The 18,167-nt window shown below is 43.1% G+C and overlaps 62 non-coding genes across 62 annotated transcripts; all 62 read left to right on the top strand.

The window, feature by feature from the left end:
- Nucleotides 1–7: 7 nt before the first annotated feature.
- On the top strand, nt 8–80 carry trnar-ucg (transfer RNA arginine (anticodon UCG)). The gene has a single exon. It is a non-coding gene; the product is annotated as a tRNA-Arg (tRNA).
- A 169-nt stretch (nt 81–249) lies between these two features.
- trnar-ucg (transfer RNA arginine (anticodon UCG)) lies at nt 250–322 on the top strand. The gene has a single exon. It is a non-coding gene; the product is annotated as a tRNA-Arg (tRNA).
- Nucleotides 323–491: 169 nt separating this feature from the next.
- On the top strand, nt 492–564 carry trnar-ucg (transfer RNA arginine (anticodon UCG)). The gene has a single exon. It is a non-coding gene; the product is annotated as a tRNA-Arg (tRNA).
- Nucleotides 565–731: 167 nt separating this feature from the next.
- trnar-ucg (transfer RNA arginine (anticodon UCG)) lies at nt 732–804 on the top strand. Its single transcript has one exon. It is a non-coding gene; the product is annotated as a tRNA-Arg (tRNA).
- A 170-nt stretch (nt 805–974) lies between these two features.
- On the top strand, nt 975–1,047 carry trnar-ucg (transfer RNA arginine (anticodon UCG)). Its single transcript has one exon. It is a non-coding gene; the product is annotated as a tRNA-Arg (tRNA).
- Nucleotides 1,048–1,215: 168 nt separating this feature from the next.
- trnar-ucg (transfer RNA arginine (anticodon UCG)) lies at nt 1,216–1,288 on the top strand. Its single transcript has one exon. It is a non-coding gene; the product is annotated as a tRNA-Arg (tRNA).
- Nucleotides 1,289–1,457: 169 nt separating this feature from the next.
- trnar-ucg (transfer RNA arginine (anticodon UCG)) lies at nt 1,458–1,530 on the top strand. The gene has a single exon. It is a non-coding gene; the product is annotated as a tRNA-Arg (tRNA).
- A 407-nt stretch (nt 1,531–1,937) lies between these two features.
- Nucleotides 1,938–2,010, top strand: trnar-ucg (transfer RNA arginine (anticodon UCG)). The gene has a single exon. It is a non-coding gene; the product is annotated as a tRNA-Arg (tRNA).
- Nucleotides 2,011–2,181: 171 nt separating this feature from the next.
- Nucleotides 2,182–2,254, top strand: trnar-ucg (transfer RNA arginine (anticodon UCG)). Its single transcript has one exon. It is a non-coding gene; the product is annotated as a tRNA-Arg (tRNA).
- Nucleotides 2,255–2,425: 171 nt separating this feature from the next.
- trnar-ucg (transfer RNA arginine (anticodon UCG)) lies at nt 2,426–2,498 on the top strand. The gene has a single exon. It is a non-coding gene; the product is annotated as a tRNA-Arg (tRNA).
- A 167-nt stretch (nt 2,499–2,665) lies between these two features.
- On the top strand, nt 2,666–2,738 carry trnar-ucg (transfer RNA arginine (anticodon UCG)). The gene has a single exon. It is a non-coding gene; the product is annotated as a tRNA-Arg (tRNA).
- A 170-nt stretch (nt 2,739–2,908) lies between these two features.
- Nucleotides 2,909–2,981, top strand: trnar-ucg (transfer RNA arginine (anticodon UCG)). The gene has a single exon. It is a non-coding gene; the product is annotated as a tRNA-Arg (tRNA).
- A 168-nt stretch (nt 2,982–3,149) lies between these two features.
- trnar-ucg (transfer RNA arginine (anticodon UCG)) lies at nt 3,150–3,222 on the top strand. Its single transcript has one exon. It is a non-coding gene; the product is annotated as a tRNA-Arg (tRNA).
- Nucleotides 3,223–3,629: 407 nt separating this feature from the next.
- trnar-ucg (transfer RNA arginine (anticodon UCG)) lies at nt 3,630–3,702 on the top strand. The gene has a single exon. It is a non-coding gene; the product is annotated as a tRNA-Arg (tRNA).
- Nucleotides 3,703–3,870: 168 nt separating this feature from the next.
- On the top strand, nt 3,871–3,943 carry trnar-ucg (transfer RNA arginine (anticodon UCG)). Its single transcript has one exon. It is a non-coding gene; the product is annotated as a tRNA-Arg (tRNA).
- Nucleotides 3,944–4,110: 167 nt separating this feature from the next.
- Nucleotides 4,111–4,183, top strand: trnar-ucg (transfer RNA arginine (anticodon UCG)). The gene has a single exon. It is a non-coding gene; the product is annotated as a tRNA-Arg (tRNA).
- A 410-nt stretch (nt 4,184–4,593) lies between these two features.
- On the top strand, nt 4,594–4,666 carry trnar-ucg (transfer RNA arginine (anticodon UCG)). The gene has a single exon. It is a non-coding gene; the product is annotated as a tRNA-Arg (tRNA).
- A 171-nt stretch (nt 4,667–4,837) lies between these two features.
- Nucleotides 4,838–4,910, top strand: trnar-ucg (transfer RNA arginine (anticodon UCG)). The gene has a single exon. It is a non-coding gene; the product is annotated as a tRNA-Arg (tRNA).
- Nucleotides 4,911–5,321: 411 nt separating this feature from the next.
- On the top strand, nt 5,322–5,394 carry trnar-ucg (transfer RNA arginine (anticodon UCG)). Its single transcript has one exon. It is a non-coding gene; the product is annotated as a tRNA-Arg (tRNA).
- Nucleotides 5,395–7,319: 1,925 nt separating this feature from the next.
- trnar-ucg (transfer RNA arginine (anticodon UCG)) lies at nt 7,320–7,392 on the top strand. The gene has a single exon. It is a non-coding gene; the product is annotated as a tRNA-Arg (tRNA).
- A 169-nt stretch (nt 7,393–7,561) lies between these two features.
- On the top strand, nt 7,562–7,634 carry trnar-ucg (transfer RNA arginine (anticodon UCG)). Its single transcript has one exon. It is a non-coding gene; the product is annotated as a tRNA-Arg (tRNA).
- A 168-nt stretch (nt 7,635–7,802) lies between these two features.
- Nucleotides 7,803–7,875, top strand: trnar-ucg (transfer RNA arginine (anticodon UCG)). Its single transcript has one exon. It is a non-coding gene; the product is annotated as a tRNA-Arg (tRNA).
- Nucleotides 7,876–8,042: 167 nt separating this feature from the next.
- trnar-ucg (transfer RNA arginine (anticodon UCG)) lies at nt 8,043–8,115 on the top strand. Its single transcript has one exon. It is a non-coding gene; the product is annotated as a tRNA-Arg (tRNA).
- A 169-nt stretch (nt 8,116–8,284) lies between these two features.
- On the top strand, nt 8,285–8,357 carry trnar-ucg (transfer RNA arginine (anticodon UCG)). Its single transcript has one exon. It is a non-coding gene; the product is annotated as a tRNA-Arg (tRNA).
- A 169-nt stretch (nt 8,358–8,526) lies between these two features.
- Nucleotides 8,527–8,599, top strand: trnar-ucg (transfer RNA arginine (anticodon UCG)). The gene has a single exon. It is a non-coding gene; the product is annotated as a tRNA-Arg (tRNA).
- Nucleotides 8,600–8,766: 167 nt separating this feature from the next.
- trnar-ucg (transfer RNA arginine (anticodon UCG)) lies at nt 8,767–8,839 on the top strand. The gene has a single exon. It is a non-coding gene; the product is annotated as a tRNA-Arg (tRNA).
- Nucleotides 8,840–9,009: 170 nt separating this feature from the next.
- On the top strand, nt 9,010–9,082 carry trnar-ucg (transfer RNA arginine (anticodon UCG)). Its single transcript has one exon. It is a non-coding gene; the product is annotated as a tRNA-Arg (tRNA).
- Nucleotides 9,083–9,250: 168 nt separating this feature from the next.
- trnar-ucg (transfer RNA arginine (anticodon UCG)) lies at nt 9,251–9,323 on the top strand. Its single transcript has one exon. It is a non-coding gene; the product is annotated as a tRNA-Arg (tRNA).
- Nucleotides 9,324–9,492: 169 nt separating this feature from the next.
- Nucleotides 9,493–9,565, top strand: trnar-ucg (transfer RNA arginine (anticodon UCG)). The gene has a single exon. It is a non-coding gene; the product is annotated as a tRNA-Arg (tRNA).
- A 407-nt stretch (nt 9,566–9,972) lies between these two features.
- Nucleotides 9,973–10,045, top strand: trnar-ucg (transfer RNA arginine (anticodon UCG)). The gene has a single exon. It is a non-coding gene; the product is annotated as a tRNA-Arg (tRNA).
- A 171-nt stretch (nt 10,046–10,216) lies between these two features.
- trnar-ucg (transfer RNA arginine (anticodon UCG)) lies at nt 10,217–10,289 on the top strand. Its single transcript has one exon. It is a non-coding gene; the product is annotated as a tRNA-Arg (tRNA).
- Nucleotides 10,290–10,460: 171 nt separating this feature from the next.
- On the top strand, nt 10,461–10,533 carry trnar-ucg (transfer RNA arginine (anticodon UCG)). Its single transcript has one exon. It is a non-coding gene; the product is annotated as a tRNA-Arg (tRNA).
- A 167-nt stretch (nt 10,534–10,700) lies between these two features.
- Nucleotides 10,701–10,773, top strand: trnar-ucg (transfer RNA arginine (anticodon UCG)). The gene has a single exon. It is a non-coding gene; the product is annotated as a tRNA-Arg (tRNA).
- Nucleotides 10,774–10,943: 170 nt separating this feature from the next.
- trnar-ucg (transfer RNA arginine (anticodon UCG)) lies at nt 10,944–11,016 on the top strand. Its single transcript has one exon. It is a non-coding gene; the product is annotated as a tRNA-Arg (tRNA).
- Nucleotides 11,017–11,184: 168 nt separating this feature from the next.
- trnar-ucg (transfer RNA arginine (anticodon UCG)) lies at nt 11,185–11,257 on the top strand. The gene has a single exon. It is a non-coding gene; the product is annotated as a tRNA-Arg (tRNA).
- A 407-nt stretch (nt 11,258–11,664) lies between these two features.
- trnar-ucg (transfer RNA arginine (anticodon UCG)) lies at nt 11,665–11,737 on the top strand. The gene has a single exon. It is a non-coding gene; the product is annotated as a tRNA-Arg (tRNA).
- A 171-nt stretch (nt 11,738–11,908) lies between these two features.
- On the top strand, nt 11,909–11,981 carry trnar-ucg (transfer RNA arginine (anticodon UCG)). Its single transcript has one exon. It is a non-coding gene; the product is annotated as a tRNA-Arg (tRNA).
- A 167-nt stretch (nt 11,982–12,148) lies between these two features.
- trnar-ucg (transfer RNA arginine (anticodon UCG)) lies at nt 12,149–12,221 on the top strand. The gene has a single exon. It is a non-coding gene; the product is annotated as a tRNA-Arg (tRNA).
- Nucleotides 12,222–12,390: 169 nt separating this feature from the next.
- Nucleotides 12,391–12,463, top strand: trnar-ucg (transfer RNA arginine (anticodon UCG)). The gene has a single exon. It is a non-coding gene; the product is annotated as a tRNA-Arg (tRNA).
- A 169-nt stretch (nt 12,464–12,632) lies between these two features.
- Nucleotides 12,633–12,705, top strand: trnar-ucg (transfer RNA arginine (anticodon UCG)). The gene has a single exon. It is a non-coding gene; the product is annotated as a tRNA-Arg (tRNA).
- A 168-nt stretch (nt 12,706–12,873) lies between these two features.
- Nucleotides 12,874–12,946, top strand: trnar-ucg (transfer RNA arginine (anticodon UCG)). Its single transcript has one exon. It is a non-coding gene; the product is annotated as a tRNA-Arg (tRNA).
- A 167-nt stretch (nt 12,947–13,113) lies between these two features.
- trnar-ucg (transfer RNA arginine (anticodon UCG)) lies at nt 13,114–13,186 on the top strand. The gene has a single exon. It is a non-coding gene; the product is annotated as a tRNA-Arg (tRNA).
- A 169-nt stretch (nt 13,187–13,355) lies between these two features.
- Nucleotides 13,356–13,428, top strand: trnar-ucg (transfer RNA arginine (anticodon UCG)). Its single transcript has one exon. It is a non-coding gene; the product is annotated as a tRNA-Arg (tRNA).
- A 169-nt stretch (nt 13,429–13,597) lies between these two features.
- Nucleotides 13,598–13,670, top strand: trnar-ucg (transfer RNA arginine (anticodon UCG)). The gene has a single exon. It is a non-coding gene; the product is annotated as a tRNA-Arg (tRNA).
- A 167-nt stretch (nt 13,671–13,837) lies between these two features.
- trnar-ucg (transfer RNA arginine (anticodon UCG)) lies at nt 13,838–13,910 on the top strand. Its single transcript has one exon. It is a non-coding gene; the product is annotated as a tRNA-Arg (tRNA).
- A 169-nt stretch (nt 13,911–14,079) lies between these two features.
- Nucleotides 14,080–14,152, top strand: trnar-ucg (transfer RNA arginine (anticodon UCG)). The gene has a single exon. It is a non-coding gene; the product is annotated as a tRNA-Arg (tRNA).
- A 169-nt stretch (nt 14,153–14,321) lies between these two features.
- Nucleotides 14,322–14,394, top strand: trnar-ucg (transfer RNA arginine (anticodon UCG)). The gene has a single exon. It is a non-coding gene; the product is annotated as a tRNA-Arg (tRNA).
- A 168-nt stretch (nt 14,395–14,562) lies between these two features.
- Nucleotides 14,563–14,635, top strand: trnar-ucg (transfer RNA arginine (anticodon UCG)). The gene has a single exon. It is a non-coding gene; the product is annotated as a tRNA-Arg (tRNA).
- Nucleotides 14,636–14,802: 167 nt separating this feature from the next.
- On the top strand, nt 14,803–14,875 carry trnar-ucg (transfer RNA arginine (anticodon UCG)). Its single transcript has one exon. It is a non-coding gene; the product is annotated as a tRNA-Arg (tRNA).
- A 169-nt stretch (nt 14,876–15,044) lies between these two features.
- trnar-ucg (transfer RNA arginine (anticodon UCG)) lies at nt 15,045–15,117 on the top strand. Its single transcript has one exon. It is a non-coding gene; the product is annotated as a tRNA-Arg (tRNA).
- A 171-nt stretch (nt 15,118–15,288) lies between these two features.
- Nucleotides 15,289–15,361, top strand: trnar-ucg (transfer RNA arginine (anticodon UCG)). Its single transcript has one exon. It is a non-coding gene; the product is annotated as a tRNA-Arg (tRNA).
- A 167-nt stretch (nt 15,362–15,528) lies between these two features.
- On the top strand, nt 15,529–15,601 carry trnar-ucg (transfer RNA arginine (anticodon UCG)). Its single transcript has one exon. It is a non-coding gene; the product is annotated as a tRNA-Arg (tRNA).
- A 169-nt stretch (nt 15,602–15,770) lies between these two features.
- Nucleotides 15,771–15,843, top strand: trnar-ucg (transfer RNA arginine (anticodon UCG)). Its single transcript has one exon. It is a non-coding gene; the product is annotated as a tRNA-Arg (tRNA).
- Nucleotides 15,844–16,012: 169 nt separating this feature from the next.
- On the top strand, nt 16,013–16,085 carry trnar-ucg (transfer RNA arginine (anticodon UCG)). Its single transcript has one exon. It is a non-coding gene; the product is annotated as a tRNA-Arg (tRNA).
- Nucleotides 16,086–16,253: 168 nt separating this feature from the next.
- trnar-ucg (transfer RNA arginine (anticodon UCG)) lies at nt 16,254–16,326 on the top strand. Its single transcript has one exon. It is a non-coding gene; the product is annotated as a tRNA-Arg (tRNA).
- Nucleotides 16,327–16,493: 167 nt separating this feature from the next.
- Nucleotides 16,494–16,566, top strand: trnar-ucg (transfer RNA arginine (anticodon UCG)). Its single transcript has one exon. It is a non-coding gene; the product is annotated as a tRNA-Arg (tRNA).
- Nucleotides 16,567–16,735: 169 nt separating this feature from the next.
- trnar-ucg (transfer RNA arginine (anticodon UCG)) lies at nt 16,736–16,808 on the top strand. Its single transcript has one exon. It is a non-coding gene; the product is annotated as a tRNA-Arg (tRNA).
- A 169-nt stretch (nt 16,809–16,977) lies between these two features.
- On the top strand, nt 16,978–17,050 carry trnar-ucg (transfer RNA arginine (anticodon UCG)). The gene has a single exon. It is a non-coding gene; the product is annotated as a tRNA-Arg (tRNA).
- A 167-nt stretch (nt 17,051–17,217) lies between these two features.
- trnar-ucg (transfer RNA arginine (anticodon UCG)) lies at nt 17,218–17,290 on the top strand. Its single transcript has one exon. It is a non-coding gene; the product is annotated as a tRNA-Arg (tRNA).
- Nucleotides 17,291–17,458: 168 nt separating this feature from the next.
- On the top strand, nt 17,459–17,531 carry trnar-ucg (transfer RNA arginine (anticodon UCG)). The gene has a single exon. It is a non-coding gene; the product is annotated as a tRNA-Arg (tRNA).
- Nucleotides 17,532–17,700: 169 nt separating this feature from the next.
- On the top strand, nt 17,701–17,773 carry trnar-ucg (transfer RNA arginine (anticodon UCG)). The gene has a single exon. It is a non-coding gene; the product is annotated as a tRNA-Arg (tRNA).
- Nucleotides 17,774–17,941: 168 nt separating this feature from the next.
- On the top strand, nt 17,942–18,014 carry trnar-ucg (transfer RNA arginine (anticodon UCG)). The gene has a single exon. It is a non-coding gene; the product is annotated as a tRNA-Arg (tRNA).
- The last annotated feature ends 153 nt before the right edge of the window (nt 18,015–18,167 follow it).

Here is an 18,167-nt window from a genome sequence, read left to right as displayed (position 1 = left end):
TTCTCGTGGCCCAGTGGCCTAATGGATAAGGCATCAGCCTTCGGAGCTGAGGATTGTGGGTTCGAGTCCCATCTGGGTCATTTATGAAAGCACAGAACACCAGTTCCATGAGGTTTAGTGTTGTGCAATCTTTGAGTTCCACTTTCTGAGAGGATTCTTGTACATTGTCAAAGAAACTGAAGATTTTCTCAGCATTTCAGCTTAATCTCTGACACAATCTCCAAGAGATGTATTTACTAGTTTTCATGTGGCCCAGTGGCCTAATGGATAAGGCATCAGCCTTCGGAGCTGAGGATTGTTGGTTCGAGTCCCATCTGGGTCATTTATGGAAGCACAGAACACCATTTCCATGAGGTTTAGCATTGTGCAATCTTTGAGTTCCACTTTCTGAGAGGATTCTTGTACAGTGTCAAAGACACCGATGACTTTCTCAGCATTTCAGCTTAATCTCTGACACAATCTCCAAGAAATGCATTTACTAGCTTTATTGTGCCCCAGTGGCCTAATGGATAAGGCATCAGCCTTCGGAGCTGAGGATTGTGGGTTTGAGTCCCATCTGGGTCATTTATGGAAGCACAGAACACCTTTTCCATGAGGTTTAGTGTTGTGCAATCTTTGAGTTCCACTTTCTGAGATCATTTTTGTACAGTGTCAATGACAGATGATTATCTCCACATTTCGGCTTTGTCATTGACACAATCTCCAGGAGATGTATTTACTAGTTTTCTCCTGGCCCAGTGGCCTAATGGATAAGGCATCAGCCTTCGGAGCTGAGGATTGTGGGTTCAAGTCCCATCTGGGTCATTTATGAAAGCACAGAACACCAGTTCCATGAGGTTTAGTGTTGTGCAATCTTTGAGTTCCACTTTCTGAGAGGATTCTTGTACAGTGTCAAAAGACACCGATGACTTTCTCAGCATTTCAGCTTAATCTCTGACACAATCTCCAAGAAATGCATTTACTAGCTTTATTGTGGCCCAGTGGCCTAATGGATAAGGCATCAGCCTTCGGAGCTGAGGATTGTGGGTTCGAGTCCCATCTGGGTCATTTATGGAAGCACAGAACACCATTTCCATGAGGGTTAGCATTGTGCAATCTTTGAGTTCCACTTTCTGAGATCATTTTTGTACAGTGTCAAAGACGCTGATGATTTTCTCAGCATTTCAGCTTAATATCTGACACAATCTCCAAGAGATGTCTTTACAAGTTTTTTATGGCCCAGTGGCCTAATGGATAAGGCATCAGCCTTCGGAGCTGAGGATTGTGGGTTCGAGTCCCATCTGGGTCATTTATGGAAGCACAGAACACCATTTCCATGAGGTTTAGCATTGTGCAATCTTTGAGTTCCACTTTCTGAGAGGATTCTTGTACAGTGTCAAAGACACCGATGACTTTCTCAGCATTTCAGCTTAATCTCTGACACAATCTCCAAGAAATACATTTACTAGCTTTATTGTGCCCCAGTGGCCTAATGGATAAGGCATCAGCCTTCGGAGCTGAGGATTGTGGGTTCGAGTCCCATCTGGGTCATTTATGGAAGCACAGAACACCTTTTCCATGAGGGTTAGCATTGTGCAATCTTTGAGTTCCACGTTCTGAGATCATTTTTGTACAGTGTCAATGACAGATGATTATCTCCACATTTCGGCTTTGTCATTGACACAATCTCCAGGAGATGTATTTACTAGCTTTCTCGTGGCCCAGAGGCCTAATGGATAAGGCATCAGCCTTCGGAGCTGAGGATTGTGGGTTCGAGTCCTATCTGGGTCATTTATGGAAGCACAGAACACCTTTTCCATGAGGGTTAGCATTGTGCAATCTTTGAGTTCCACGTTCTGAGATCATTTTTGTACAGTGTCAATGACAGATGATTATCTCCACATTTCGGCTTTGTCATTGACACAATCTCCAGGAGATGTATTTACTAGTTTTCTCGTGTCCCAGTGGCCTAATGGATAAGGCATCAGCCTTCGGAGCTGAGGATTGTGGGTTCGAGTCCCATCTGGGTCATTTATGGAAGCACAGAACACCATTTCCATGAGGTTTAGCATTGTGCAATCTTTGAGTTCCACTTTTTGTGAGATGATTTTTGTACAGTGTCGATGACACAGATGATTATCTCTGCATTTCAGCTTTGCCTTTGACACAATCTCCAGGAGATGTATTTACTAGTTTTTATGTGGCCCAGTGGCCTAATGGATAAGGCATCAGCCTTCGGAGCTGAGGATTGTGGGTTCGAGTCCCATCTGGGTCATTTATGGAAGCACAGAACACCATTTCCATGAGGTTTAGCATTGTGCAATCTTTGATTTCCACTTTTTATGAGATGATTTTTGTACAGTGTCGATGACACAGATGATTATCTCTGCATTTCAGCTTTGTCTTTGACACAATCTCCAGGAGATGTATTTACTAGTTTTCATGTGGCCCAGTGGCCTAATGGATAAGGCATCAGCCTTCGGAGCTGAGGATTGTGGGTTTGATTCCCATCTGGGTCATTTATGGAAGCACAGAACACCTTTTCCATGAGGGTTAGCATTGTGCAATCTTTGAGTTCCACTTTCTGAGATCATTTTTGTACAGTGTCAATGACAGATGATTATCTCCACATTTCGGCTTTGTCATTGACACAATCTCCAGGAGATGTATTTACTAGTTTTCTCGTGGCCCAGTGGCCTAATGGATAAGGCATCAGCCTTCGGAGCTGAGGATTGTGGGTTCGAGTCCCATCTGGGTCATTTATGAAAGCACAGAACACCAGTTCCATGAGGTTTAGTGTTGTGCAATCTTTGAGTTCCACTTTCTAAGAGGATTCTTGTACAGTGTCAAAAGACACCGATGACTTTCTCAGCATTTCAGCTTAATCTCTGACACAATCTCCAAGAAATGCATTTAGTAGCTTTTTTGTGGCCCAGTGGCCTAATGGATAAGGCATCAGCCTTCGGAGCTGAGGATTGTGGGTTCGAGTCCCATCTGGGTCATTTATGGAAGCACAGAACACCATTTCCATGAGGGTTAGCATTGTGCAATCTTTGAGTTCCACTTTCTGAGATCATTTTTGTACAGTGTCAAAGACGCTGATGATTTTCTCAGCATTTCAGCTTAATATCTGACACAATCTCCAAGAGATGTCTTTACAAGTTTTTTATGGCCCAGTGGCCTAATGGATAAGGCATCAGCCTTCGGAGCTGAGGATTGTGGGTTCGAGTCCCATCTGGGTCATTTATGGAAGCACAGAACACCTTTTCCATGAGGGTTAGCATTGTGCAATCTTTGAGTTCCACGTTCTGAGATCATTTTTGTACAGTGTCAATGACAGATGATTATCTCCACATTTCGGCTTTGTCATTGACACAATCTCCAGGAGATGTATTTACTAGCTTTCTCGTGGCCCAGAGGCCTAATGGATAAGGCATCAGCCTTCGGAGCTGAGGATTGTGGGTTCGAGTCCTATCTGGGTCATTTATGGAAGCACAGAACACCTTTTCCATGAGGGTTAGCATTGTGCAATCTTTGAGTTCCACGTTCTGAGATCATTTTTGTACAGTGTCAATGACAGATGATTATCTCCACATTTCGGCTTTGTCATTGACACAATCTCCAGGAGATGTATTTACTAGTTTTCTCGTGGCCCAGTGGCCTAATGGATAAGGCATCAGCCTTCGGAGCTGAGGATTGTGGGTTCGAGTCCCATCTGGGTCATTTATGGAAGCACAGAACACCTTTTCCATGAGAGTTAGCATTGTGCAATCTTTGAGTTCCACTTTCTGAGATCATTTTTGTACAGTGTCAAAGACGCTGATGATTTTCTCAGCATTTCAGCTTAATATCTGACACAATCTCCAAGAGATGTCTTTACAAGTTTTTTATGGCCCAGTGGCCTAATGGATAAGGCATCAGCCTTCGGAGCTGAGGATTGTGGGTTCGAGTCCCATCTGGGTCATTTATGGAAGCACAGAACACCTTTTCCATGAGGGTTAGCATTGTGCAATCTTTGAGTTCCACTTTCTGAGATCATTTTTGTACACTGTCAATGACAGATGATTATCTCCACATTTCGGCTTTGTCATTGACACAATCTCCAGGAGATGTATTTACTAGTTTTCTCATGGCCAAGTGGCCTAATGGATAAGGCATCAGCCTTCGGAGCTGAGGATTGTGGGTTCGAGTCCCATCTGGGTCATTTATGAAAGCACAGAACACCAGTTCCATGAGGTTTAGTGTTGTGCAATCTTTGAGTTCCACTTTCTGAGAGGATTCTTGTACAGTGTCAAAAGACACCGATGACTTTCTCAGCATTTCAGCTTAATCTCTGACACAATCTCCAAGAAATGCATTTACTAGCTTTATTGTGGCCCAGTGGCCTAATGGATAAGGCATCAGCCTTTGGAGCTGAGGATTGTGGGTTTGAGTCCCATCTGGGTCATTTATGGAAGCACAGAACACCTTTTCCATGAGGGTTAGCATTGTGCAATCTTTGAGTTCCACGTTCTGAGATCATTTTTGTACAGTGTCAATGACAGATGATTATCTCCACATTTCGGCTTCGTCATTGACACAATCTCCAGGAGATGTATTTACTAGTTTTCTCGTGGCCCAGTGGCCTAATGGATAAGGCATCAGCCTTCGGAGCTGAGGATTGTGGGTTCGAGTCCCATCTGGGTCATTTATGGAAGCACAGAACACCATTTCCATGAGGTTTAGCATTGTGCAATCTTTGAGTTCCACTTTTTGTGAGATGATTTTTGTACAGTGTCGATGACACAGATGATTATCTCTGCATTTCAGCTTTGTCTTTGACACAATCTCCAGGAGATGTATTTACTAGTTTTTATGTGGCCCAGTGGCCTAATGGATAAGGCATCAGCCTTCGGAGCTGAGGATTGTGGGTTCGAGTCCCATCTGGGTCATTTATGGAAGCACAGAACACCATTTCCATGAGGTTTAGCATTGTGCAATCTTTGATTTCCACTTTTTGTGAGATGATTTTTGTACAGTGTCGATGACACAGATGATTATCTCTGCATTTCAGCTTTGTCTTTGACACAATCTCCAGGAGATGTATTTACTAGTTTTCATGTGGCACAGTGGCCTAATGGATAAGGCATCAGCCTTCGGAGCTGAGGATTGTGGGTATGATTCCCATCTGGGTCATTTATGGAAGCACAGAACACCTTTTCCATGAGGGTTAGCATTGTGCAATCTTTGAGTTCCACTTTCTGAGATCATTTTTGTACAGTGTCAATGACAGATGATTATCTCCACATTTCGGCTTTGTCATTGACACAATCTCCAGGAGATGTATTTACTAGTTTTCTCGTGGCCCAGTGGCCTAATGGATAAGGCATCAGCCTTCGGAGCTGAGGATTGTGGGTTCGAGTCCCATCTGGGTCATTTATGAAAGCACAGAACACCAGTGTAACAACAACGAGTTTATGAGTTTAATGTCTCGGGGAATAATTAACTCAAAAGGGGTTCAATATTCAATATTCATGAATTTATGAATATAATTTGCCCGTCATTCATTACGTATTAAAAATTTCCCGATAGGGAAAATTGTTTAATTAAATACAAGTAACCCTTTATGAAATTTGCTTGAAATTATCCTACTAAGTTCGTCCACCAAATTAGTTATAGACTTTTCAACTCAATTCTCCATAAGGGATCACTGCTTTACGAGCGCATAAGAAACATTAACTTTACTGATCAGGACAAGTTCAATATTTCAAATGGTCATACAGTTTACTTTACTAACATAGTAGCATAAGCAGTTAGGTAACTTAGATCGCAAGTTTCATTGACTTTGTGTATGTGGGAGAACAACAGACCCAACTCATTAAATGTCTTTTCGGAGGTTTAATAAACACAGACTAAAAATAACACTACGATTCACACAGAGAGTACACACTAACTATGCATCAAGAAAGTAGACATGTAGGTATTAACGAAAGAATACATAAAAGAGAATAATGAATAGACTGAAATTAGAGAGAGATAAAAGAGAGAGATGGGGGAGAGAGAGAGATGAGAGAGAGAGATGAGACAAAGCATTTAGAGGTAAAAACACAACTTTCCTTCAGTTCAACAACTACGACCTGCACGGAGCTTGTCCCAACGGGACAATACACACCTTCTTTACAGCAGTTTAAATTTTATAAGAAGAAGAATACTTGCATTTCTTTTGGTTTCGTTTTGGCTTCTCGATTGTGTGTGTGTATATATGTCTGCGTCTCAGGTAGTTCTCTCCGAGGTCGGGAGGTGACGTAGTTTTCCTTTAGCGGCGTTTCGGGTCTACCTCCTGAAGTAGCCCGTGGCTAGTAAGTTGATGGAACGAGGAACAAAGGATTGTTGAAGAGGAGTTTCCAGAAGAGAAGAGTTCAGAGGAGAGTTTCAGAAGTCAAGCCGGGAAGAAGTTTCAGAAGCGAAGAGGGAAGTCAAGAGGGGAGATTGTGGTCTCCACTGGTCTTTTAAGAGAATTAATCCACGCCCCCTTCTGGCTAATTCACCCAATCCAGAGGGTGAATTCGGTAGCGGGAAAAGTTCTCTTTGTCTCATTTTATGGCCTATTTTGCATGTTCCTGAGGTGTCGTAAAGGGGTGTTGATTTTGTATGGTTTTACTCCCAAGTCGGCTAAACATATTAATGATACATTTCACAATCCCATTTTGTGCATCATTGAGTAAGTCAAAGAAATAGGAATATTTAGATATCAAACACCTTATGGCTGGGAGATATTAAAACAGAGATACAATTTTACACAGGAATACAAGCATTTAAAATGAGCTTACATTGTTTCTATGCCATGACTGAGTAGGCCTGAGTCAAGGAGCATGCATATACACACCAAGCTACCTCGTATACAGTCTAGAATAGTCTTAATTAAAGCTTCATAAGGAATGTGTGTGTGTGTGAGTCCTTGTGTATTGACAGGAGCCTTGGCGCCTTTCGGTCTGGGGAATGAAAAAGGGGGGGGGAAACAGGGTTCGAGTCGTGTGACCCGATCAGGGCCTGTGTTATTGGACGGGGTCGTAAAACTGCCGAAGTTGTCACTTCCCCCAGACTCTGTGGCGTGGCTCTTAATTTACATGCGGCTAAAAGCTACCCCCCCTTTTTACAATCAACATTGGGTTCCTCTTTGATCCTCATTGTAAGAGACCACAGACGCTACACCAGTTCCATGAGGTTTAGTGTTGTGCAATCTTTGAGTTCAACTTTCTGAGAGGATTCTTGTACAGTGTCAAAGAAACTGAAGATTTTCTCAGCATTTCAGCTTAATCTCTGACACAATCTCCAAGAGATGTATTTATTAGTTTTCATGTGGCCCAGTGGCCTAATGGATAAGGCATCAGCCTTCGGAGCTGAGGATTGTGGGTTCGAGTCCCATCTGGGTCATTTATGGAAGCACAGAACACCATTTCCATGAGGTTTAGCATTGTGCAATCTTTGAGTTCCACTTTCTGAGAGGATTCTTGTACAGTGTCAAAGACACCGATGACTTTCTCAGCATTTCAGCTTAATCTTTGACACAATCTCCAAGAAATGCATTTACTAGCTTTATTGTGGCCCAGTGGCCTAATGGATAAGGCATCAGCCTTCGGAGCTGAGGATTGTGGGTTCGAGTCCCATCTGGGTCATTTATGGAAGCACAGAACACCTTTTCCATGAGGGTTAGCATTGTGCAATCTTTGAGTTCCACTTTCTGAGATCATTTTTGTACAGTGTCAAAGACGCTGATGATTTTCTCAGCATTTCAGCTTAATATCTGACACAATCTCCAAGAGATGTCTTTACAAGTTTTTTATGGCCCAGTGGCCTAATGGATAAGGCATCAGCCTTCGGAGCTGAGGATTGTGGGTTCGAGTCCCATCTGGGTCATTTATGGAAGCACAGAACACCTTTTCCATGAGGGTTAGCATTGTGCAATCTTTGAGTTCCACTTTCTGAGATCATTTTTGTACAGTGTCAATGACAGATGATTATCTCCACATTTCGGCTTTGTCATTGACACAATCTCCAGGAGATGTATTTACTAGTTTTCTCGTGGCCCAGTGGCCTAATGGATAAGGCATCAGCCTTCGGAGCTGAGGATTGTGGGTTCGAGTCCCATCTGGGTCATTTATGAAAGCACAGAACACCAGTTCCATGAGGTTTAGTGTTGTGCAATCTTTGAGTTCCACTTTCTGAGAGGATTCTTGTACATTGTCAAAGAAACTGAAGATTTTCTCAGCATTTCAGCTTAATCTCTGACACAATCTCCAAGAGATGTATTTACTAGTTTTCATGTGGCCCAGTGGCCTAATGGATAAGGCATCAGCCTTCGGAGCTGAGGATTGTTGGTTCGAGTCCCATCTGGGTCATTTATGGAAGCACAGAACACCATTTCCATGAGGTTTAGCATTGTGCAATCTTTGAGTTCCACTTTCTGAGAGGATTCTTGTACAGTGTCAAAGACACCGATGACTTTCTCAGCATTTCAGCTTAATCTCTGACACAATCTCCAAGAAATGCATTTACTAGCTTTATTGTGCCCCAGTGGCCTAATGGATAAGGCATCAGCCTTCGGAGCTGAGGATTGTGGGTTTGAGTCCCATCTGGGTCATTTATGGAAGCACAGAACACCTTTTCCATGAGGTTTAGTGTTGTGCAATCTTTGAGTTCCACTTTCTGAGATCATTTTTGTACAGTGTCAATGACAGATGATTATCTCCACATTTCGGCTTTGTCATTGACACAATCTCCAGGAGATGTATTTACTAGTTTTCTCCTGGCCCAGTGGCCTAATGGATAAGGCATCAGCCTTCGGAGCTGAGGATTGTGGGTTCAAGTCCCATCTGGGTCATTTATGAAAGCACAGAACACCAGTTCCATGAGGTTTAGTGTTGTGCAATCTTTGAGTTCCACTTTCTGAGAGGATTCTTGTACAGTGTCAAAAGACACCGATGACTTTCTCAGCATTTCAGCTTAATCTCTGACACAATCTCCAAGAAATGCATTTACTAGCTTTATTGTGGCCCAGTGGCCTAATGGATAAGGCATCAGCCTTCGGAGCTGAGGATTGTGGGTTCGAGTCCCATCTGGGTCATTTATGGAAGCACAGAACACCATTTCCATGAGGGTTAGCATTGTGCAATCTTTGAGTTCCACTTTCTGAGATCATTTTTGTACAGTGTCAAAGACGCTGATGATTTTCTCAGCATTTCAGCTTAATATCTGACACAATCTCCAAGAGATGTCTTTACAAGTTTTTTATGGCCCAGTGGCCTAATGGATAAGGCATCAGCCTTCGGAGCTGAGGATTGTGGGTTCGAGTCCCATCTGGGTCATTTATGGAAGCACAGAACACCATTTCCATGAGGTTTAGCATTGTGCAATCTTTGAGTTCCACTTTCTGAGAGGATTCTTGTACAGTGTCAAAGACACCGATGACTTTCTCAGCATTTCAGCTTAATCTCTGACACAATCTCCAAGAAATACATTTACTAGCTTTATTGTGCCCCAGTGGCCTAATGGATAAGGCATCAGCCTTCGGAGCTGAGGATTGTGGGTTCGAGTCCCATCTGGGTCATTTATGGAAGCACAGAACACCTTTTCCATGAGGGTTAGCATTGTGCAATCTTTGAGTTCCACGTTCTGAGATCATTTTTGTACAGTGTCAATGACAGATGATTATCTCCACATTTCGGCTTTGTCATTGACACAATCTCCAGGAGATGTATTTACTAGCTTTCTCGTGGCCCAGAGGCCTAATGGATAAGGCATCAGCCTTCGGAGCTGAGGATTGTGGGTTCGAGTCCTATCTGGGTCATTTATGGAAGCACAGAACACCTTTTCCATGAGGGTTAGCATTGTGCAATCTTTGAGTTCCACGTTCTGAGATCATTTTTGTACAGTGTCAATGACAGATGATTATCTCCACATTTCGGCTTTGTCATTGACACAATCTCCAGGAGATGTATTTACTAGTTTTCTCGTGTCCCAGTGGCCTAATGGATAAGGCATCAGCCTTCGGAGCTGAGGATTGTGGGTTCGAGTCCCATCTGGGTCATTTATGGAAGCACAGAACACCATTTCCATGAGGTTTAGCATTGTGCAATCTTTGAGTTCCACTTTTTGTGAGATGATTTTTGTACAGTGTCGATGACACAGATGATTATCTCTGCATTTCAGCTTTGCCTTTGACACAATCTCCAGGAGATGTATTTACTAGGTTTTATGTGGCCCAGTGGCCTAATGGATAAGGCATCAGCCTTCGGAGCTGAGGATTGTGGGTTCGAGTCCCATCTGGGTCATTTATGGAAGCACAGAACACCATTTCCATGAGGTTTAGCATTGTGCAATCTTTGATTTCCACTTTTTATGAGATGATTTTTGTACAGTGTCGATGACACAGATGATTATCTCTGCATTTCAGCTTTGTCTTTGACACAATCTCCAGGAGATGTATTTACTAGTTTTCATGTGGCCCAGTGGCCTAATGGATAAGGCATCAGCCTTCGGAGCTGAGGATTGTGGGTTTGATTCCCATCTGGGTCATTTATGGAAGCACAGAACACCTTTTCCATGAGGGTTAGCATTGTGCAATCTTTGAGTTCCACTTTCTGAGATCATTTTTGTACAGTGTCAATGACAGATGATTATCTCCACATTTCGGCTTTGTCATTGACACAATCTCCAGGAGATGTATTTACTAGTTTTCTCGTGGCCCAGTGGCCTAATGGATAAGGCATCAGCCTTCGGAGCTGAGGATTGTGGGTTCGAGTCCCATCTGGGTCATTTATGAAAGCACAGAACACCAGTTCCATGAGGTTTAGTGTTGTGCAATCTTTGAGTTCCACTTTCTAAGAGGATTCTTGTACAGTGTCAAAAGACACCGATGACTTTCTCAGCATTTCAGCTTAATCTCTGACACAATCTCCAAGAAATGCATTTACTAGCTTTATTGTGGCCCAGTGGCCTAATGGATAAGGCATCAGCCTTCGGAGCTGAGGATTGTGGGTTCGAGTCCCATCTGGGTCATTTATGGAAGCACAGAACACCATTTCCATGAGGGTTAGCATTGTGCAATCTTTGAGTTCCACTTTCTGAGATCATTTTTGTACAGTGTCAAAGACGCTGATGATTTTCTCAGCATTTCAGCTTAATATCTGACACAATCTCCAAGAGATGTCTTTACAAGTTTTTTATGGCCCAGTGGCCTAATGGATAAGGCATCAGCCTTCGGAGCTGAGGATTGTGGGTTCGAGTCCCATCTGGGTCATTTATGGAAGCACAGAACACCTTTTCCATGAGGGTTAGCATTGTGCAATCTTTGAGTTCCACGTTCTGAGATCATTTTTGTACAGTGTCAATGACAGATGATTATCTCCACATTTCGGCTTTGTCATTGACACAATCTCCAGGAGATGTATTTACTAGCTTTCTCGTGGCCCAGAGGCCTAATGGATAAGGCATCAGCCTTCGGAGCTGAGGATTGTGGGTTCGAGTCCTATCTGGGTCATTTATGGAAGCACAGAACACCTTTTCCATGAGGGTTAGCATTGTGCAATCTTTGAGTTCCACGTTCTGAGATCATTTTTGTACAGTGTCAATGACAGATGATTATCTCCACATTTCGGCTTTGTCATTGACACAATCTCCAGGAGATGTATTTACTAGTTTTCTCGTGGCCCAGTGGCCTAATGGATAAGGCATCAGCCTTCGGAGCTGAGGATTGTGGGTTCGAGTCCCATCTGGGTCATTTATGGAAGCACAGAACACCATTTCCATGAGGTTTAGCATTGTGCAATCTTTGAGTTCCACTTTTTGTGAGATGATTTTTGTACAGTGTCGATGACACAGATGATTATCTCTGCATTTCAGCTTTGTCTTTGACACAATCTCCAGGAGATGTATTTACTAGTTTTTATGTGGCCCAGTGGCCTAATGGATAAGGCATCAGCCTTCGGAGCTGAGGATTGTGGGTTCGAGTCCCATCTGGGTCATTTATGGAAGCACAGAACACCATTTCCATGAGGTTTAGCATTGTGCAATCTTTGAGTTCCACTTTCTGAGATCATTTTTGTACAGTGTCAATGACAGATGATTATCTCCACATTTCGGCTTTGTCATTGACACAATCTCCAGGAGATGTATTTACTAGTTTTCTCGTGGCCCAGTGGCCTAATGGATAAGGCATCAGCCTTCGGAGCTGAGGATTGTGGGTTCGAGTCCCATCTGGGTCATTTATGAAAGCACAGAACACCAGTTCCATGAGGTTTAGGGTTGTGCAATCTTTGAGTTCAACTTTCTGAGAGGATTCTTGTACAGTGTCAAAGAAACTGAAGATTTTCTCAGCATTTCAGCTTAATCTCTGACACAATCTCCAAGAGATGTATTTACTAGTTTTCATGTGGCCCAGTGGCCTAATGGATAAGGCATCAGCCTTCGGCGCTGAGGATTGTGGGTTCGAGTCCCATCTGGGTCATTTATGGAAGCACAGAACACCATTTCCATGAGGTTTAGCATTGTGCAATCTTTGAGTTCCACTTTCTGAGAGGATTCTTGTACAGTGTCAAAGACACCGATGACTTTCTCAGCATTTCAGCTTAATCTTTGACACAATCTCCAAGAAATGCATTTACTAGCTTTATTGTGGCCCAGTGGCCTAATGGATAAGGCATCAACCTTCGGAGCTGAGGATTGTGGGTTCGAGTCCCATCTGGGTCATTTATGGAAGCACAGAACACCTTTTCCATGAGGGTTAGCATTGTGCAATCTTTGAGTTCCACTTTCTGAGATCATTTTTGTACAGTGTCAAAGACGCTGATGATTTTCTCAGCATTTCAGCTTAATATCTGACACAATCTCCAAGAGATGTCTTTACAAGTTTTTTATGGCCCAGTGGCCTAATGGATAAGGCATCAGCCTTCGGAGCTGAGGATTGTGGGTTCGAGTCCCATCTGGGTCATTTATGGAAGCACAGAACACCTTTTCCATGAGGGTTAGCATTGTGCAATCTTTGAGTTCCACTTTCTGAGATCATTTTTGTACAGTGTCAATGACAGATGATTATCTCCACATTTCGGCTTTGTCATTGACACAATCTCCAGGAGATGTATTTACTAGTTTTCTCGTGGCCCAGTGGCCTAATGGATAAGGCATCAGCCTTCGGAGCTGAGGATTGTGGGTTCGAGTCCCATCTGGGTCATTTATGAAAGCACAGAACACCAGTTCCATGAGGTTTAGTGTTGTGCAATCTTTGAGTTCCACTTTCTGAGAGGATTCTTGTACATTGTCAAAGAAACTGAAGATTTTCTCAGCATTTCAGCTTAATCTCTGACACAATCTCCAAGAGATGTATTTACTAGTTTTCATGTGGCCCAGTGGCCTAATGGATAAGGCATCAGCCTTCGGAGCTGAGGACTGTTGGTTCGAGTCCCATCTGGGTCATTTATGGAAGCACAGAACACCATTTCCATGAGGTTTAGCATTGTGCAATCTTTGAGTTCCACTTTCTGAGAGGATTCTTGTACAGTGTCAAAGACACCGATGACTTTCTCAGCATTTCAGCTTAATCTCTGACACAATCTCCAAGAAATGCATTTACTAGCTTTATTGTGCCCCAGTGGCCTAATGGATAAGGCATCAGCCTTCGGAGCTGAGGATTGTGGGTTCGAGTCCCATCTGGGTCATTTATGGAAGCACAGAACACCTTTTCCATGAGGGTTAGCATTGTGCAATCTTTGAGTTCCACTTTCTGAGATCATTTTTGTACAGTGTCAATGACAGATGATTATCTCCACATTTCGGCTTTGTCATTGACACAATCTCCAGGAGATGTATTTACTAGTTTTCTCGTGGCCCAGTGGCCTAATGGATAAGGCATCAGCCTTCGGAGCTGAGGATTGTGGGTTCGAGTCCCATCTGGGTCATTTATGAAAGCACAGAACACCAGTTCCATGAGGTTTAGTGTTGTGCAATCTTTGAGTTCAACTTTCTGAGAGGATTCTTGTACAGTGTCAAAGAAACTGAAGATTTTCTCAGCATTTCAGCTTAATCTCTGACACAATCTCCAAGAGATGTATTTACTAGTTTTCATGTGGCCCAGTGGCCTAATGGATAAGGCATCAGCCTTCGGAGCTGAGGATTGTGGGTTCGAGTCCCATCTGGGTCATTTATGGAAGCACAGAACACCATTTCCATGAGGTTTAGCATTGTGCAATCTTTGAGTTCCACTTTCTGAGAGGATTCTTGTACAGTGTCAAAGACACCGATGACTTTCTCAGCATTTCAGCTTAATCTTTGACACAATCTCCAAGAAATGCATTTACTAGCTTTATTGTGGCCCAGTGGCCTAATGGATAAGGCATCAGCCTTCGGAGCTGAGGATTGTGGGTTCGAGTCCCATCTGGGTCATTTATGGAAGCACAGAACACCTTTTCCATGAGGGTTAGCATTGTGCAATCTTTGAGTTCCACTTTCTGAGATCATTTTTGTACAGTGTCAAAGACGCTGATGATTTTCTCAGCATTTCAGCTTAATATCTGACACAATCTCCAAGAGATGTCTTTACAAGTTTTTTATGGCCCAGTGGCCTAATGGATAAGGCATCAGCCTTCGGAGCTGAGGATTGTGGGTTCGAGTCCCATCTGGGTCATTTATGGAAGCACAGAACACCTTTTCCATGAGGGTTAGCATTGTGCAATCTTTGAGTTCCACTTTCTGAGATCATTTTTGTACAGTGTCAATGACAGATGATTATCTCCACATTTCGGCTTTGTCATTGACACAATCTCCAGGAGATGTATTTACTAGTTTTCTCGTGGCCCAGTGGCCTAATGGATAAGGCATCAGCCTTCGGAGCTGAGGATTGTGGGTTCGAGTCCCATCTGGGTCATTTATGAAAGCACAGAACACCAGTTCCATGAGGTTTAGTGTTGTGCAATCTTTGAGTTCCACTTTCTGAGAGGATTCTTGTACATTGTCAAAGAAACTGAAGATTTTCTCAGCATTTCAGCTTAATCTCTGACACAATCTCCAAGAGATGTATTTACTAGTTTTCATGTGGCCCAGTGGCCTAATGGATAAGGCATCAGCCTTCGGAGCTGAGGATTGTGGGTTCGAGTCCCATCTGGGTCATTTATGGAAGCACAGAACACCATTTCCATGAGGTTTAGCATTGTGCAATCTTTGAGTTCCACTTTTTGTGAGATGATTTTTGTACAGTGTCGATGACACAGATGATTATCTCTGCATTTCAGCTTTGTCTTTGACACAATCTCCAGGAGATGTATTTACTAGTTTTTATGTGGCCCAGTGGCCTAATGGATAAGGCATCAGCCTTCGGAGCTGAGGATTGTGGGTTCGAGTCCCATCTGGGTCATTTATGGAAGCACAGAACACCATTTCCATGAGGTTTAGCATTGTGCAATCTTTGAGTTCCACTTTCTGAGATCATTTTTGTACAGTGTCAATGACAGATGATTATCTCCACATTTCGGCTTTTTCATTGACACAATCTCCAGGAGATGTATTTACTAGTTTTCTCGTGGCCCAGTGGCCTAATGGATAAGGCATCAGCCTTCGGAGCTGAGGATTGTGGGTTCGAGTCCCATCTGGGTCATTTATGAAAGCACAGAACACCAGTTCCATGAGGTTTAGTGTTGTGCAATCTTTGAGTTCAACTTTCTGAGAGGATTCTTGTACAGTGTCAAAGAAACTGAAGATTTTCTCAGCATTTCAGCTTAATCTCTGACACAATCTCCAAGAGATGTATTTACTAGTTTTCATGTGGCCCAGTGGCCTAATGGATAAGGCATCAGCCTTCGGAGCTGAGGATTGTGGGTTCGAGTCCCATCTGGGTCATTTATGGAAGCACAGAACACCATTTCCATGAGGTTTAGCATTGTGCAATCTTTGAGTTCCACTTTCTGAGAGGATTCTTGTACAGTGTCAAAGACACCGATGACTTTCTCAGCATTTCAGCTTAATCTTTGACACAATCTCCAAGAAATGCATTTACTAGCTTTATTGTGGCCCAGTGGCCTAATGGATAAGGCATCAACCTTCGGAGCTGAGGATTGTGGGTTCGAGTCCCATCTGGGTCATTTATGGAAGCACAGAACACCTTTTCCATGAGGGTTAGCATTGTGCAATCTTTGAGTTCCACTTTCTGAGATCATTTTTGTACAGTGTCAAAGACGCTGATGATTTTCTCAGCATTTCAGCTTAATATCTGACACAATCTCCAAGAGATGTCTTTACAAGTTTTTTATGGCCCAGTGGCCTAATGGATAAGGCATCAGCCTTCGGAGCTGAGGATTGTGGGTTCGAGTCCCATCTGGGTCATTTATGGAAGCACAGAACACCTTTTCCATGAGGGTTAGCATTGTGCAATCTTTGAGTTCCACTTTCTGAGATCATTTTTGTACAGTGTCAATGACAGATGATTATCTCCACATTTCGGCTTTGTCATTGACACAATCTCCAGGAGATGTATTTACTAGTTTTCTCGTGGCCCAGTGGCCTAATGGATAAGGCATCAGCCTTCGGAGCTGAGGATTGTGGGTTCGAGTCCCATCTGGGTCATTTATGAAAGCACAGAACACCAGTTCCATGAGGTTTAGTGTTGTGCAATCTTTGAGTTCCACTTTCTGAGAGGATTCTTGTACATTGTCAAAGAAACTGAAGATTTTCTCAGCATTTCAGCTTAATCTCTGACACAATCTCCAAGAGATGTATTTACTAGTTTTCATGTGGCCCAGTGGCCTAATGGATAAGGCATCAGCCTTCGGAGCTGAGGACTGTTGGTTCGAGTCCCATCTGGGTCATTTATGGAAGCACAGAACACCATTTCCATGAGGTTTATCATTGTGCAATCTTTGAGTTCCACTTTCTGAGAGGATTCTTGTACAGTGTCAAAGACACCGATGACTTTCTCAGCATTTCAGCTTAATCTCTGACACAATCTCCAAGAAATGCATTTACTAGCTTTATTGTGCCCCAGTGGCCTAATGGATAAGGCATCAGCCTTCGGAGCTGAGGATTGTGGGTTCGAGTCCCATCTGGGTCATTTATGGAAGCACAGAACACCTTTTCCATGAGGGTTAGCATTGTGCAATCTTTGAGTTCCACTTTCTGAGATCATTTTTGTACAGTGTCAATGACAGATGATTATCTCCACATTTCGGCTTTGTCATTGACACAATCTCCAGGAGATGTATTTACTAGTTTTCTCGTGGCCCAGTGGCCTAATGGATAAGGCATCAGCCTTCGGAGCTGAGGATTGTGGGTTCGAGTCCCATCTGGGTCATTTATGAAAGCACAGAACACCAGTTCCATGAGGTTTAGTGTTGTGCAATCTTTGAGTTCAACTTTCTGAGAGGATTCTTGTACAGTGTCAAAGAAACTGAAGTTTTCTCAGCATTTCAGCTTAATCTCTGACACAATCTCCAAGAGATGTATTTACTAGTTTTCATGTGGCCCAGTGGCCTAATGGATAAGGCATCAGCCTTCGGAGCTGAGGATTGTGGGTTCGAGTCCCATCTGGGTCATTTATGGAAGAACAGAACACCATTTCCATGAGGTTTAGCATTGTGCAATCTTTGAGTTCCACTTTCTGAGAGGATTCTTGTACAGTGTCAAAGACACCGATGACTTTCTCAGCATTTCAGCTTAATCTTTGACACAATCTCCAAGAAATGCATTTACTAGCTTTATTGTGGCCCAGTGGCCTAATGGATAAGGCATCAGCCTTCGGAGCTGAGGATTGTGGGTTCGAGTCCCATCTGGGTCATTTATGGAAGCACAGAACACCTTTTCCATGAGGGTTAGCATTGTGCAATCTTTGAGTTCCACTTTCTGAGATCATTTTTGTACAGTGTCAAAGACGCTGATGATTTTCTCAGCATTTCAGCTTAATATCTGACACAATCTCCAAGAGATGTCTTTACAAGTTTTTTATGGCCCAGTGGCCTAATGGATAAGGCATCAGCCTTCGGAGCTGAGGATTGTGGGTTCGAGTCCCATCTGGGTCATTTATGGAAGCACAGAACACCTTTTCCATGAGGGTTAGCATTGTGCAATCTTTGAGTTCCACTTTCTGAGATCATTTTTGTACAGTGTCAATGACAGATGATTATCTCCACATTTCGGCTTTGTCATTGACACAATCTCCAGGAGATGTATTT

Source organism: Pseudorasbora parva, chromosome 3, assembly GCF_024679245.1.
Source record: "Pseudorasbora parva isolate DD20220531a chromosome 3, ASM2467924v1, whole genome shotgun sequence".
NCBI lineage: Eukaryota > Metazoa > Chordata > Actinopteri > Cypriniformes > Gobionidae > Pseudorasbora > Pseudorasbora parva.
This window is presented reverse-complemented; position numbering and strand designations above follow the sequence as displayed.